The sequence below is a fragment of the Salvia hispanica genome, chromosome 2 (genome assembly GCF_029641045.1).
Source record: "Salvia hispanica isolate PSC_SH4W2 chromosome 2, Shi_PSC_v1, whole genome shotgun sequence".
Classification (NCBI taxonomy): Eukaryota; Viridiplantae; Streptophyta; class Magnoliopsida; order Lamiales; family Lamiaceae; genus Salvia; species Salvia hispanica.
In genome coordinates this window covers 34246007-34263484 of record NC_142693.1, presented here as the reverse complement: position 1 = coordinate 34263484, position 17478 = coordinate 34246007, and the positions used below count along the sequence as shown (strand labels likewise).

Sequence of the window (17478 nt, the reverse complement as noted above, 5' to 3'; positions counted from 1 at the left end):
GTAAATCAGAATTATGGCATGCTAGACTTGGACATGTACATTACAAGAGATTGAAAGAGATGTCGAAAATGAGTTTAATACCAGCATTTGAGTTGAACAATGAAAAGTGTAAAACTTGCATGTTAACTAAAATAACTAGACAACCTTTCAATAAAAATGTCAATAAAGTTACTAAGGTATTAGAACTTATACACAGTGATTTGTGTGATTTTCATTCGACTCCATCACTTGGTAATAAAAAGTATGTAGTTACTTTTATTGATGATGCTACTAGATTTTGCTGTGTCTATTTATGCCATTCAAAAGATGAAACTCTTGATAAATTTAAAATATTTAAAGAAAGTGTAGAGCTTCATCATGGTGTGAAGATTAAAGTTCTCCGCACTGATAGGGGAGGTGAGTATTGTGATCCAACATATTTTGAATCTACTGGTATAATACATCAGATGACTGCTCCATATACACCACAACGAAATGGTGTAGCTGAAATAAAGAATAGAACGTCGAAAGAAATGATTAATTCAATGTTGTGCTATTCTGGCTTAAGTGAAGGATTTTGGGGTGAGGCTACGTTAACAGCCTATTATTTGTTGAATAGAGTTCCTAATAAAAGGAACAAGATAACCCATTATGAACTTTGGCATAAGAAACCACCAAAACTGAGTTATCTCAGAGTTTGGGGTTGTCGAGCTGTGGTATGACTAACTGACCCTAAAATGAAAACCATAGGTCAAAGAGGTATAGATTGTGTGTTTCTTGGCTATTCTAAAAATTCTGCTTGTTATAGGTTCTATGTCATAGAACCCAATGACTATGTATCCGTGCACTCTATTATTGAGTCAAGGGATGCTGATTTTGGCAATGAGGATAGATTCACGTTTATATCTAAACCAGGAGACATGATTGCAAGGTCTAGTAACTCTGGTGTAACTGAAAAAGTGATTGATACACCTCCTAATGCTAGGAGAAGTGGTAGAGCAAGAAAAACTAAGTCTTTTGGAAACGATTTTCAATTGTACTTACTAGAAGGATCAAGAAATGAAATTAATTTTCAATATCAATATTTCTTTACTATTGGTGATGATCCAAGGACGTACAAAGAAGCTATGGCTTCAAGGGATTCTGCATTTTGGAAAGAGGCAATCCAAGAGGAGATGGACTCTATAATCCAAAATGGTGCTTGGAAACTGACTGATTTACCACCTGGCTTTGAATAGTAAATGGATCTTCAAAACGAAGATGAAGGTGGATGGAAACATAGACAAATATAAAGCCAGATTGGTTATCCAAGGCTTTAGACAAAAGGAGGGAATTGACTATTTTGACACCTATACTCCTGTTGCTAGGATTTCCACAAGTAGATTATTGTTAGCACTTGCTGCTATACATAATCTTGTAATTCACCAAATGGATGTTAAGACTGCCTTCTTGAATGGTGAATTAAATGAAGAGATTTATATCAAACAACTAGAAGGCTTTGTCATGCCTGGTAATGAACATAAGGTTTGTGAGTTGGTAAAATCTCTTTATGGACTAAAGCAAGCTCCCAAGCAATGACATCAGAAGTTTGATGACGTGGTGTTGTCGAATGGTTTTGTATTAAACCAAGCAGACAAGTGTGTATATAGCAAATTTGATGCTACCGGTAAAGGGGTTATCATTTGCCTATATGTGGATGACATGTTGATCTTTGGTACTGACCAAGATCAAGTTGATAAAACTAAGGAATTTTTGTCATCTAAGTTTGAGATGAAAGACATGGGGAAGGCTGATGTGATTCTTGGAATTAAGATCACACATGGAGAACAAAGAATTTCCATTTCTCAATCACATTATATTGAGAAGGTGTTGGAAAAGTTTAACTTAAAAGATTTTTCTTCCATTAAGACTCCTTTTGATCCTAGTGCAAAACTCGTGCCTAATAAAGGAGTTGCTGTGAATCAGCTTGAATATTCAAAGGCTATTGGATCACTAATGTATGCTGTGATTAGCACTAGACCCGATATAGCCTTTGTAGTTGGAAAATTGAGTCGATATACTCATAATCCAAGTTTAATCCATTGGCAAGCAATGGATCGAGTATTTAAATACTTAAAAGGAACCATGGATTATAGGTTGACTTATTCTGGATTTCCTTCTGTTCTTGAAGGTTATTCGGATGCAAGTTGGATCACCAATATGGAAGATCATTCTTCCACAAGTGGTTGGGTATTCCGTTTTGGAGGTGGTGCTATATGTTGGGCATCAAAGAAACAAACTTGTATCACAAATTCAACAATGGAATCAGAGTTTGTGGCAATAGCAGCAGCTGGTAAATAGGCTGAATGGCTAAGAAATCTAATATATGAAATTCCATTGTGGCCTAAACCGATATCACCTATATCTATCAGATGTGATAGTGCAGCTACCTTGGCTAACGCATATAGCCAAGTGTATAATGGAAAGTCAAGACACTTAGGTGTTAGACATAGCATGATTCGTGAACTTATTATGGATGGTGTGATATCTGTGGAGTTTGTGAGAACTCATGATAACTTAGCCAATCATTTAACCAAAGGGTTAAGTAGAGATCTTGTGCACAAATCGGCTAAAGGGATGTGATTAAAGTCCACTACAAATCTCTGATATTAAGATACCCAATTCCCATTTAGTATGACACTAGATGCAGAATTCAATGTGGAAGACTTAATATTTGAAGATTGGAACACATTTGAAAATCGTCCCAAGGTATGTGTTCGGACCTACAAGTTAAGAAGGTTGAATGTATATATTCTTAATAGTTCTTTTGAAAAATTGCAAATGTAGGTGTGACTCAACTTATTTTAACACAAGTGATACCCGCAAGTGTACGAGGCTAGTGTAGCAATTAGCAAGCAAGAGTATCGTATCCCACAGAGACTAATTTGTATCAACTTAACTACCACGAACAAATATTGACTACTATCTAGAGAATCGGGAAAGGTTTGGTTTTGTTCTAACACTACGGAAAGCATATAATGAACGAATAGATAAATAAAAGCAAATAAACACGGAGTGAAAAGATAATATGGAGAAAACCCCTAACTCCTAAAAGATCGATTAGGTCAAAGACCTCACTCAAATCCTCAACTCTCCCGAGTTTTATTGCATTAAGGTGTGAACTATTCCTATTTCCATATTGATTATTTCATCTCCCGATTAATCTAATCAATCCTACACAATCAAGTGGTGATCAAGCAATTGAAAGGAATAAACCCAAGAATAATCAAATAACTACAAGAGCAAGGTAAGAACAAAATCAATTGGATAAAAACTATGAAATTAATGCGTCTTCACCAAGAATTCTACAAAAAGGTGTTTAGTTACTCATGTTCTTCACAAAAACCATGTTTAAAACACAAGATTCAATGAAATACATGGAGAAAAGATTAAGATACTCCTGTGAGAATGAATCTATGGAATTGCAACTTCAATCTTCCGATTGGAAGTCTTAAATCTTCAATTCTCTCTCTCAAAGGTGTTCTTAGGGGGGTGTGTGAGTGTTGGAGGCGGTAGATGTTGAATGGATGTAAACCCTAGGCGTTTTCCCTTTAATCTTCCATCAAAAATTGCATTTTTGCCAAAAGAATACGCCAAAATAGCGTACCGGGCCTGGTGGAATTATAAAGAGCAAAATTCACCCGGCCGGGTGGTCATTTTCGACCCCTTTCTGGCCATTTCCCGCAGAACTACAGTACCCGGCCGGGTGAATTTACAGTGTAATAATTCACCCGGCCGGGTGTAAGTTTCTGGATAGCGCAGTGTTCTTGTAACGGCCATAACTTCTTCTACCAAACTCCGATTGAGGTGTGCAAGATACCCACGTGAAGCTCTTTCGAAGACGAAGAGATGGATATGCATTATGGGCTGATTGGACTTCAAAATCTTCAGCAAATATTGTCTCAAAGCAAGGCTGCTGCACATCCATATATTTTGTACCTTTTTCTGCACATTCTTAACAAAATGGTCAACATACCAATATAATAGAGAAGTATATATAAACATGTCCAATAATAGACAAAATATGATCAAATTCATACATAACCACCCTCTAAAACCATGTAAAATCCAAGTATATCAACTCCCCCAAACTTAAATAATTGCTAGTCCTCGAGCAATGAAGAAAAAGAACTAAAAGAAGACTTGGATTTAAAGGGGTTTAGACATCATTATTGTTTCAAAGAGTATGGAATAAAAGAGCATATCACAATACAAATTCTATCAAGTCAAGCCGTCGAGTGCACTTTTACTACTAACTCGTATATCACCTTGGATTCATGCTTCTCTCAAGATATGTGTATGTGTATCTCACTCTCAAAAGTGTATGTATAGAAATAATACTCTCAAATCAAAATACAAGTAGTGTTTACCATAGGCTTGTTCCAAATCAAACATCTCCTCTACTAGAATGTGAATGTGAATCTAAAATTAGAAAGGACTTATTAAGTTTGTAACGTGGCTCTTTGGACGATAGGGAAAATTTAGGCTTAAGTGGCTGAAAAGTATAAGAAGCACAAATACCCACATACTACAATGATGCACTTTTTATTTGCACTATAAATACCTGCAAGTATACAGAGTAGGTATAGTTTAGCAAAAGGTTAGTACCGGGTATCGAACACGGGGAAGATGTACACAAAGTGTCTATCTTCTACTAGAACTCAATTACTATCTGGAGAAACAAGAATTTTTTGTAACTTTTTGAAAACAGTAAATATTAAAAACAGTAAACAACTAAAAACAACCAAATCACGGAGAGAAAAGTATAGAGATAAGCGGAATTCCAGGGATGTGCTTTCGCTTTATGGTTATACAAATTCCAAACTACAATACCCTAGCACAGTTAATACTTTGAAAGGACGAGTCACCTAGCTTATGCTCATGCGATACAAACGTTGATTACTAACATTAGGGTTGTCAATCCTAACACGTAACTCCAAAAAGCTCCTAGGACCCTTGAAAAGTCCTCACTCTCAATTAACAGTGCCGTATTAAAGGAAGCTAACTGTAGTGTCTATTAAGTGGATCTAACTCGCTAGAACTCTGTCACAGTTATGAAGCAAGTTGTATTGAATCATACATAATTGTGTCACTCAATTATGAAGCATCATGATTAACTTAGGGAAGACACAAAGTAAAAACAAAACGGATATTAAATAGAAAACGGAATTGTATAACCAAAGTTGCTACTAACACATCCCTAGAATCCTATGAGTTTAGTTACACATGACTGAATAAACTAAAAACATAGATTGAAGGGAAAGCAATTTGAACATAAAACTAAAGCAAATAAAACCCGTAGGTTGAATCCTTGTCGTTCTTGATGTTCTTGAAATCCTTCTTCAACTCCTTGCACAATTGAAGTACTCTAACTTTTGATCTCTATGAATGTGTTCTTTGTTGTGTGTCGGAAAAAAAAACTCCCTTCTTGATGAAGCTTGAGGTCCTATTTATAGGGGAAGATTATTCCTCATCATAGAAGGAAAAGATCTTCAAAATTTGGTAAATCTTGGAGCAAATCTAGGGCTGGTCGGATTCGCCGCCTTTCTCCGGCGGGCCGCCGCACCTTGGCCGGCGGTCGCCGCGTTGGAGTCCAGAGACTCTGACCCTTCGGTGGCGGACCGCCACATGTCCTCCGGCGGTCGCCGGGCGAGACTCTTCTCCTAGCGTAAATTTCCGAGGCGGGCCGCCACATAGCTCTGACCGCCGGGCGCCGGCGGTCGCCGTACAACTTCGCGGCGGTCGCCGGTCGCCGTCTGACTCCAGATTTCCAGACTATGCGTTTTTACTCCCCTTTTCGGCTCAAATATGCACATTTCTCACAAAACACGTCAAAATACCAAAATGTATAGAATATGCAAATAATGGACATGTAGAGTGATTTTGATAACAAAAACGGACCAAATAATGGCCTTAAAACAGTGCAAAATCCGGGCGTATCAACTCCCCCAAACTTACATTTTTGTTTGTCCTCGAACAAAACATTAAAGACACAAGAATAGACGCACGGAATGCACAAGGACTAGACGTCATAATTGCCTCAAAAGATGAAAGAATAGATTAAGCATGTATTAACACAATCAAATCAAGCAAGGCTTAATAGTGCACTTTCATTACTAACTCGTGGAACACCTTGAATTCAAGCACTCACATGTGGCAAACTTCCAAAGATGGGAAGTGTTCTTTCTCTCACTCTCAAAGTGTATAAAGGTAAAGTGTAAATCACTCAAATCATGCATCATGCAAAGTTTACCATAGGCTTGCTCAAGGTCTAATCCCTCCTCTACTCAATGTGATTAAGCATCAAAAGTCCGAAAGGTCTTTTTTTTCGGTTGTAACGTAGGCTCTTTGGTAGGTGAGGAATATTTGGCTAAAAAGTGACTCAAATATAAAAATATCCCAAGTAGAGTTAAGATGACTCCACTTTTCTAAAACTTAAGGCACTTCTAACACTTTATTTTTCTCCTTCAACTTACTTTCAATCCTTCGTTTTTTTTTTTCACAACCTTTCACACATTTTTTTCTTTTTTTTTTTTTTCTTTTTTTTGTTTGGAATTTTTCTCAATTTCGCAACTTGTACTTTCTTAATATTAAGCACACTACTTTTTATACTTTCCTCCTTATCTCTCCAATTCCTTTACAAAAGAAGATAACAAAAACTATACTAACCCAAGGAATTGTTCCCCCATTTATTTTGGCTTCCAAAGAAAAGGCTTAAAGGCTCAAAATTGGCTCCAAAGGAAAAAATTGAGAGGGTCGAAAATTTTGGATATAAAAGTAGCTAAGAAAAGACGGCCTAACATCCTCCTAAATCAACTTAAACACTATGTAAACTTAGGCAGACTAGGAGCAAGTTCAAGAAACATATACATGCATACAGATAAATCAAACAAGAAAGAATTTAAGGCTCAAATCTCACAAGGTAAAAGCACGATTCAAGGCGAACAAGCAATTCACTAATTATGCACCTTTTCACCCAACCATCATATCAAAACGTTAAGCCACACTTAAACATAGATGGAATGTAATATCATTGGCAACTCGGTCTAATGTGTCCCTAAGCATGCGTGTTTCTAAGTTCTTCATGTTATGTTCATGACATGGATTCAAGAAAACATTTTTTGAACACAAGAATCTCCTACGGGTTTTTGGAAAATTAAAGCAAAAACAAACAAAAAACAAAAAGAAAATCCTAAACTCACGGTCCACCACTTCATCCCCCCAAACTTATTTACAACAAAGTGTAAAATAAGTTTGTAGAGTCGGTAGGGGCGTGAGTATACTACTGAAAACAAAAACGTACCCTGAAAAATTTCGCGTAGAGGTTGAGCGGGGCAAAAATTCGAAGAATTTCGAAAAATCGCGCTGGAAAAATGTGCCCAGGTGGCGGTCCGTCGCAGCTGTTCGGCGGTCGCCGCACGTCAAAGAAGCTTTCCAGCGTTCAGGTGGCGGACCGCCGCAGAGCTTGCGGCGGTCGCCACGGAGAGGTCAGAACCTGCGAAAATTTTTGCAAAGCACAAAATAAACCGAAACCAAAAAGATATTAAAAACTTAAACAAAAAAATTTCAAAAATGGTTGGGTTGCCTCCCAACAAGCTCATGAGTTATCCCCCATCGTGAGGATTCCTTTGGGATGCCTTTGTACCAACAATCTTAGTCTCTGCCACCGCGAATGGAACCAACTTGTTGAGAACTTTCTTCCACCATTTGAAGTTTCCGTTCGAGGTTTTGATCACGTAGATTTCAGGGTCATTTTGAGGTGGAGTCTTCTTCCTCTTCTTTTTCTTGGGCTTTTCCTGCAAGATAGGCTTAGTAGGATTAGACTCGCCCTTTTTAGGAGCTTGAGGTAAAGTGTTAACAATGAAAATAGTAGGGTTAGAAGGATCTTCCCCTCCAAATGGATCATAAGGCTTAGACAAATCGGTCACCATGACCTCCCTGCAATCATGCTCCATCTTAGCATGTTTCGCCTCTTCATACTTAAGCATCGCGCTTTCGATGTTGTAGGTCGACTTTCCTCCATGGTCACTTATTGTGATTTCTCCTCTACCTACATCAATAAGAGCTTTGCATGTGGCTAGAAAATCTCTGCCTAAGATTAGAGGTACATTCTTGTCTACTTTCATATCAAGAATGATGAAGTCGGCAGGAAAGATGAAATCGTCTACCTTCACCAAGACATCCTCAATCATACCCACCGTTTTGATGGCCGTGTTATCGGCCAACCTTATGGTCACATCCGAGGTCTTGAGTGGCCCGATGTTGAGCTTTTCATAGTACTTCAGCGGCATGATGTTGATGCTTGCTCCCAAATCACAGAGGGCCTTATCAACTTTTCCTTCTCCAATTCGGCACCTAATGATGAACTGGCCCGGATCTCTTTGCTTCACTGCCCTTTCCTTTGGTTGATCTCGCTGCAATGATGCGGTAGCTTAAGGTCGGCTTTAGTCGGCTTTTTCTTCCTCATTACCGCCTCCCTTAGTAGCTTTGCATACTTTGGTATCTCCTGCAATGATTCAACAAGTGGAATGTTAGTATGGACCTTGCAAAACATGTTAAGGAATTGCTTGAACTGCTCTTCAAGCTTGAACTTCCTCTTTGGCTGAAAAGGGAGTACAATCCCGTTGTGCCGCACGAGCTCCTGCTTAGTGGACGATTCTGCTAGCTCAGTGGCGGCCCGCCGCGGGGTGTGCGGCGGTCCGCTGGGTGTCGGGCAGTCCTCAAATTTCGTTCCGGAGGTGCTGCCTTCGTCCTTCTTCTGCTTTGCGACCCACTTCTTGTTTATGTCCGCCACTCGTGCTGCTGCCTTTCCCTTGTCTTCTTCAAGTTTCTTGTGGACTTGGTCCATTAGAGTTTGAATGTTCATGACGGCAGTGGTAATTGTACTTATTCCTTGCTCGAGGTTGTTCACTCTCTCCTCTATAAATCCAATCCTGGCCTCATTGTTTCTTCTATCCTCAAGCATCACCTCCAAGATCTTTTGGATGCCCATTTTTGGCTCCACTCCTTTTTCTTTGCTCACATTGAACCCCCCATTTTGGACATATTTAACATCTTTGATGACATTCCCCTCTTTGCCTGTAACTTCTAATTTTTCAAGTCTTGCTCTGATGGATGCCAATTCTTGAGATGTCTCATTCCCAAATGGTCTCTTCACTGCATCTAGCCTTTCAGCTTTGTGCTTCTCTTTGGACCAACCCCGACTGTTGGTAGCTAATTCCTCTATCACCTCCATAGCAGCAACTCCTCCTTTCCTCAAGAATCCCCCATTCGCCCCTGAATCCAATAAACTAGAGATTTTTTCGTTAAACCCATTATAAAGGATTCCTACCTGATGGTCTATTCCAAAACCATGGTTCGGGCATTTGCTGAGGAGAGTTTTGAAACGTGCGAGAGCTTCATATAGAGGCTCATCGGATCCTTGCATGAATTGAAAAATCTCACACTTAAGCTTAAGGATGGTGCCAGGCGGATAGTACTTGTCGAGAAAGAGTACCACTAGATCCTTCCAATTGGTGGTTTTATCTGTAGACAGACAATCATACCATTCTTTAGCAGCATCAGTTAAGGAAAAGGGAAAAAGTCTTACCCTCACAATATCATCATCAACACCATTGATCTTGATTGTATTAGCTATTTCCACAAACTTGGTGAGATCTCGATTCGCGTCCTCATTATCTCTTCCTGCGAAGGCATTTTGTTCAACCCTATTGATTAAGGGTATCCCCAACTTGAAGTTATTGGCCTCTATCCGCGGACCTGCAGGAATGTCCACAATGTTACCATGACTAAACATATTCAAGACTGGAACTACCTCCCTTGCTCGTTTTTCTTTTTCAGCTTTTGCCCGAGCTCTCTCTGCTCGCATCTCTTCCACCTCCTTTCGGAGGGCGATGATAAGATCGTGGTTGGTAGGCTCCGCCATCTTATTTTCTCCACAAGATACGTAAATCTGCACAACCTGCAGAAACTAAAAAAAAAATAAAAAAAAAAATAAAAATAAAATAAAAACGAAAATAAAATAAAAATAAATAATAAAAAAATAAAATAAAAAAAAAATTGAAAGCAGTAATATCCAAAGTAGTAAAATTATCCGTTTGAAGATATCACTCCAAAGTGAATTGTCTTCCCCGGCAACGGCGCCAAAAACATGATGCACTTTTTATTTGCACTATAAATACCTGCAAGTATACAGAGTAGGTATAGTATAGCAAAAGGTTAGTACCGGGTATCGAACACGGGGAAGATGTACACAAAGTGTCTATCTTCTACTAGAACTCAATTACTATCTGGAGAAACAAGAATTTTTTGTAACTTTTTGAAAACAGTAAATATTAAAAACAGTAAACAACTAAAAACAACCAAATCACGGAGAGAAAAGTATAGAGATAAGCGGAATTCCAGGGATGTGCTTTCGCTTTATGGTTATACAAATTCCAAACTACAATACCCTAGCACAGTTAATACTTTGAAAGGACGAGTCACCTAGCTTATGCTCATGCGATACAAACGTTGATTACTAACATTAGGGTTGTCAATCCTAACACGTAACTCCAAAAAGCTCCTAAGACCCTTGAAAAGTCCTCACTCTCAATTAACAGTGTCGTATTAAAGGAAGCTAACTGTAGTGTCTACTAAGTGGATCTAACTCGCTAGAACTCTGTCACAGTTATGAAGCAAGTTGTATTGAATCATACATAATTGTGTCACTCAATTATGAAGCATCATGATTAACTTAGGGAAGAAACAAAGTAAAAACAAAACGGATATTAAATAGAAAACGGAATTGTATAACCAAAGTTGCTACTAACACATCCCTAGAATCCTATGAGTTTAGTTACACATGACTGAATAAACTAAAAACATAGATTGAAGGGAAAGCAATTTGAACATAAAACTAAAGCAAATAAAACCCGTAGGTTGAATCCTTGTCGTTCTTGATGTTCTTGAAATCCTTCTTCAACTCCTTGCACAATTGAAGTACTCTAACTTTTGATCTCTATGAATGTGTTCTTTGTTGTGTGTCGGAAAAAAAAAACTCCCTTCTTGATGAAGCTTGAGGTCCTATTTATAGGGGAAGATTATTCCTCATCATAGAAGGAAAAGATCTTCAAAATTTGGTAAATCTTGGAGCAAATCTAGGGCTGGTCGGATTCGCCACATAGCTCTGACCGCCGGACGCCGGCGGTCGCCGGTCGCCGTCTGACTCCAGATTTCCAGACTATGCGTTTTTACTCCCCTTTTCGGCTCAAATATGCACATTTCTCACAAAACACGTCAAAATACCAAAATGTATAGAATATGCAAATAATGGACATGTAGAGTGATTTTGATAACAAAAACGGACCAAATAATGGCCTTAAAACAGTGCAAAATCCGGGCGTATCATACAACTCCCAACAAAACACCATTTCCCATTACAAATCTCAGATAAGTAAGACTTTGTCAAACTTCTTCCTCCCATCCGGTCCCCACTTATTTAGAAACCCAACCAAAAACTTTTCTAGACTTCGTCTAGCTTATACCTCCACAAATTTATTATTATTTTTTTTCTTTTTTTTTCTTCCTCTAGACTTCGTCTAGCTTATACCTCCATTTTTTTTTACAACGCCCCGTATGTGCTTCCAAGTTTGTAGGCTTATCACTTTGACGGTTACTCAACAATTATTTGACATTGGAATACTTTGTAGGCTAGGAGGGCTAACTAGGGATTAAGACAAAAATATACACTTGTGAAGGGGAAAACAAAGAATGCCTAACGTCATCTCCTAAATTCACATTCACTATGTAGATTTAATATGATTAGGAACAAGTTCTAGAAACAAAAACAAGCATATGATAAAACCACACAAAAAATTAAGTTTTGGCTCAAATCTCACTCGGGTAATAGCATGAATCAAGGCAAACAAGCAATTCGTTACTTATGCACCTATTACTCAAACTTTTAAGTCAAAGACCATGATAACTTAAAAGATGGATGGAGTTTTTATCATTAACAACTAGTCTTTACCCCAAGAAACCAGAATTCAAACAAGTTCAAATTCAATTCCACAACAACCAAAATCAAAACAACTCACAGAGGTCTAAAGCAAAACAAATCTACCCTAAAAGATAAATAAAAGCAACAAAAGATAACTAATCAATTTGAAACAAAAATAAAGCAGTAAAATACCTCATAAGGCTCACTATCCACCATATCACCCCCCCAAACTTATTCAAGGTTATGCAAAGAATAAGTTTGAAAAGTTGGTGGAGAAGGGAGACTTATATGATAGACAAACTAAAGAAAAAATAATCTAAAAGTTACCTACTAGGGGTTACCTCCCCTATAGTACCTTTGGTTATCGTCGTTGGCTCGACGTCTTTAATAAGCTCATCATTTCACCTCCCCATTAATGGGGATGTTGGCTTCTTCTTCGTGTTCAAGCTGATACATTCTTGCCAACCTCTTCTTCCACCAAGTCTTCTTCACCAAGTTATCATTTGATTTGAGCTCTAACTTCGTTGTGATCGATATTCCTGATTCCTCTTCCTTCGTCTTCTTGGGCTCTCTCTGTCTTCCTTTGCAATGAGTTGATCCACCACATGGGCCAAATAGACACTGTGGTAAGGAAATATTCTCGACCTTGGGCTTTACCCTTTGACCCTTTTGAACCTGTACAACGTTCACAACTTTGCACTCTTTCTTCATAGCAAGCTCTTCCACCTTAGGACTCCCCATGGCCTTGTAGATGGACAAGATATGGTGTTTGGTGCCCATGCGAAGGGTAAGCTCTCCCCTTGAAACATCAATCAATGCTTTCCCCGTCGCTAAGAATGGTCGACCAAGGATAAGCGGCACATTCCTATCTTCTTCCATGTCAAGCACGACAAAATCAACGGGAAATATAAAGTCATTTACCCGCACTAACACATCTTCTATGATCCCTTCAGGATAGGTGACGGATCTATCGGCCATTTGGAGCGTGATTCTTGTCGGCTTGAGAGTGCCGATTTTCATCTTCCTAAAGAAGGATAGGGGCATCAAGTTGATGCTCGCCCCCAAATCACACAGAGCCTTCGTGTGTTTGTCATCACCAATGACACATGATATGTTGAAGCTTCCAGGGTCCTTAAGCTTTGCCGGCAATTTCTTCTGAATTATGGCACTGCAATTCTTCGACATGCTCACTGTTTCGTAGTCCACCCACTTTTTCTTCTTGGAGATCACGTCTTTTAGGAACTTTGCATACATAGGCATTTGTTGCAGAGTCTCTACTAGTGGGATATTCACATTCACCTTCCTGAAGATGTCCAACAATTTTTCAAATTTCTCATCCACAACCTTCTTCTTGATTCGGCTAGGGAACGGTATCTTAGGAATATATGGCTCCAATCGAGGTGGTTCAGGTTGTTTCGTCTCTTCCTCAACAACATTATCCTCTGCAGTCTCTTCACCAACCTCTTTTTCCACTTCATTGGGTTGAATGGTTGCACAGATGGCTTTGCACTCTTTGTGTTTGACGGGATCAGTGCTTGTATTGCCAGGAAATTGCCCCGGGTTGGGTAGAGTTCCCACAGCTTGGTAAATCTGACTGAGTTGAGTATCGATGCTCTTCATGTGTATGTTCAAACTTTCCACATTTGCTTCTACCTTGTCCAGCCTCTGATTAGATTGTGTCATGCAATCTCCCGCTTGCTTCATGAAAGCCATCAACACCTCTCCAAGCTTTTCCTTCTTCGGCTCCTTGACTTGGCCATTAGATACCTGGAATCCTGGTGGTGGCTGCAGAGCGTTGTTGGCATTCCCGTAAGACAAGTTGGGATGCACCTTGTTCCCATAGTGGTTGTAATTACCACCCCCTTGGTTGGGGTGGTAGTTGTTGAAGTTTCCATTATTGCCACCTTGGTGAATGTAGTTCACATCTTCAACCCCTTGTCGACTTTTGAGCCCGGATGGCTCTGTTCCCATAAAACCAAGCTTGCTAGTTAAGAAGTCCAGCTGCTTGACATCATGTCCATCCTATCAAAATCAGATGCAGATGCCACCCTGTAGGATTTGCTTCTCTCATTCTTCCACCCATCATCGTTGGAGGCTACCCTCTCAATCACCTCTAATGCATCGTCTTCTCCCAACTTAAGGAGTGATCCCCCTGCACTCATATTCAACTCGCGTATTGCCTCCGGAGTGGCTCCCCTGTGGAAATTTACGATCTGTTGCCCCGGGCTTAACCCGTGGTTGGGACATCTCTTCATCAGGTATTTGAATCTCTTCCATGCCTCGTGATTATTCTCCTGAGGATGCATTGCATAAGAGATAACTTCAGCTTGGCGCTTGAGTGCCTCGCTCGGTGGGTAGTATTTGTCCAAGAAGAGCTCAACCATTGCATCCCAACTTTCGACCGAGTTGGGATCCATGCTATCGTAAGACTCCCTAGCATCATCCTTCAAAGAAAAAGGGAACAATCTGAGGCGAATCTGATCGTCGGAGACCCCATTAGCCTTCACCGTGTTGCTGATTTGTATGAACTTGGTCAAATGTTTGTTGGCATCTTCCGAACCTGTTCCACCAAATGCATGTGCTTCTGCCCTGTTTATCAATCCCGGCTTTAACTCAAAGCTGTTGGCCGCAATCCCGGCATTATTGATTGGTGGATTAGCAACTTGTCTATATGCATACAGATTCTGCACGGGCTGAACTGGTGGTCTCGCGTTCCGCTCATCTAACTGCCTCTGCATGTTGGCCATCTGCTCACGGAGTTGACGAATAACAGGATCCTCGTTGTTGTTTTCATTGTTGTGGTTCTCATTGTTGTTCTCCTCCCCGTTCTCCATTAAGATTGGAGAATTACGCTCGTACTGTATAGGTGACGAAGGTGGAGAAAGAGTAGGTACTGGAGTTCTCTGAACGGGGGAGGGTGGACGCCTATGACCCGGTGAAGATACGCAGATCCTCTGGTTCAACCTCCTCTGAGCGTTCCTCCTCCTGTTGGATGCTTCGATCTCGAGATCAATGGGTTCTAAAGGTAGACCTTGAGAGCGAGTCGCATACAACCTGAGAAAAGAAACACCAAGATTAGAGAACTCAAAAATAAAAAATAAAAATAAAGCAAATAAAATCTAGACTAGTAATCTCAATTATTATCACGATATTAAGCTCTAACGACACAAAATTGTCCCCGGCAACGGCGCCAAAAACTTGACTCAACTTATTTTAACACAAGTGATACCCGCAAGTGTACGGGGCTAGTGTAGCAATTAGCAAGCAAGAGTATCGTATCCCACAGAGACTAATTTGTATCAACTTAACTACCACGAACAAATATTGACTACTATCTAGAGAATCGGGAAAGGTTTGGTTTTTTTCTAACACTACGGAAAGCATATAATGAACGAATAGATAAATAAAAGCAAATAAACACGGAGTGAAAAGATAATATGGTAGAACTCAAGGATCCGATGCACAATTTCAAGCTCTTATCCAATTAAATTGCCTTACCTTTTGATGTCTCTTGAGTTACTAAGTCGACCACAATTATAGATTAAACCCCCTCCCGAGGTGAGAATCCTGTAGATTAGGTGCTAAGATTGAAGTCCCCTTCTAATCCTAAAACCCCTAACTCCCAAAAGCTCGATTATGTCAAAGACCTCACTCAAAACCTCAACTCTCCCGAGTTTTATTGCATTAAGGAGTGAACTATTCCTATTTCCAGATTGATTATTTCATCTCCCGATTAATCTAATCAATCCTACACAATCAAGTGGTGATCAAGCAATTGAAAGGAATAAACCCAAGAATAATCAAATAACTACAAGAGCAAGGTAAGAACAAAATCAATTGGATAAAAACTATGAAATTAATGCATCTTCACCAAGAATTCTACAAAAAGGTGTTTAGCTACTCATGTTCTTCACAAAAGCCATGTTTAAAACACAAGATTCAATTAAATACATGGAGAAAAGATTAAGATACTCATGTGAGAATGAATCTATGGAATTGCAACTTCAATCTTTCGATTGGAAGTCTTCAATCTTCAATTCTCTCTCTCAAAGGTGTTCTTGGGGGTGTGTGTGAGTGTTGGAGGCGGTAGATGTTGAATGGATGTGAACCCTAGGCGTTTTCCCTTTAATCTTCCATCAAAAATCGTATTTTTGCCAAAAGAATACGCCAAAATAGCGTACCCGGCCGGGTGGAATTATAAAGAGCAAAATTCACCCGTCCGGGTGGTCATTTTCGACCCCTTTCTGGCCATTTCCCGCAGAACTACAGTACCCGGCCGGGTGAATTTACAGTGTAATAATTCACCCGGCCGGGTGTAAGTTTCTGGATAGCGCAGTGTTCTTGTAACGACCATAACTTCTTCTACCGAACTCCGATTGAGGTGTGCAAGATACCCATGCGAAGCTCTTTCGAAGACGAAGAGATTGATATGCATTATGGGCTGATTGGATCTCAAAATCTCCAGTAAATATTGTCTCAAAGCAAGGCTACTGCACATCCACATATTTTGTACCTTTTTCTACACATTCTTAACAAAATGGTCAACATACCAATATAATAGAGAAGTATATATAAACATGTCCAATAATAGACAAAATATGATCAAATTCATACATAACCACCCTCTAAAACCATGTAAAATCCAAGTATATCAAGGTGCAAGAATAAAGGAGCTACCTATATAAGCATGAAGTTTAGCCGCTTCAAGAAGCTGGGACTTGGTTTCGACATGTTTATGAAGGATAAGGACATAGGCTAGTAAAATATAGTGTCAAGATAGAACATATTCTTATGTAAATTTTTGTGTACATTATCTTCGTGTATTCAATGTGAGTTCTTAGGGTTCAATCCTTAGAGACACCCGGGGTATTCGAATATTTGAAATGTGTAATGTACTAATGTGGAATTCAATCGTTACGATATTTCATTTATGCAAAAGTTTGAATGTTTGAGATGACTTGTTATAGTTAATCAATGATTGCACTAAAATAGGGGAGGATTATTGGATATTTTAGTGTAATTGGATTAACTTGATTGATTAGTATTGTCATAATGAGACATCATATAAGTCTGGAGGTGCGGAGTGCACGCTTATTTGAATTCATTATGATGTTAGATGAACGGGGGTTCGGGGGTAGCAGGGTCCAAGGGGCAGAGCCCCTGGCTGGGGTCCAAGTTGTTGTGTAAGAAATTCATCCGAAAATGTAATTTCTGAAAGTCAAAGGACTAGTTTGCAATTTCGGAAACCTTTTGAAAATCAGTTAATTTCGGTTGTGAAATTAACAGACGCACATGTTCATCATGTTGAAACGCGATTTTTCATCTTATTAAATCTGATTGATTGTTGTTTGGTTCTGTACGCTTTTCTCAGATATCTACATTAGATAGTTCTGTTTTTTCTGAATTTTATCCGATCAAATATTTTGGTAGAACCACCGAAATTGATTTGATCTGAAAGTGATTTATCACGACTTTCAGAT

At 39.3% G+C, this 17478-nt stretch overlaps 1 pseudogene; it reads right to left on the bottom strand.

Annotated features, from left to right (window-relative positions):
• Positions 1-12828: 12828 nt before the first annotated feature.
• On the bottom strand, positions 12829-13969 carry LOC148932245 (uncharacterized; annotated as a pseudogene).
• Between the last annotated feature and the right edge of the window lie 3509 nt (positions 13970-17478).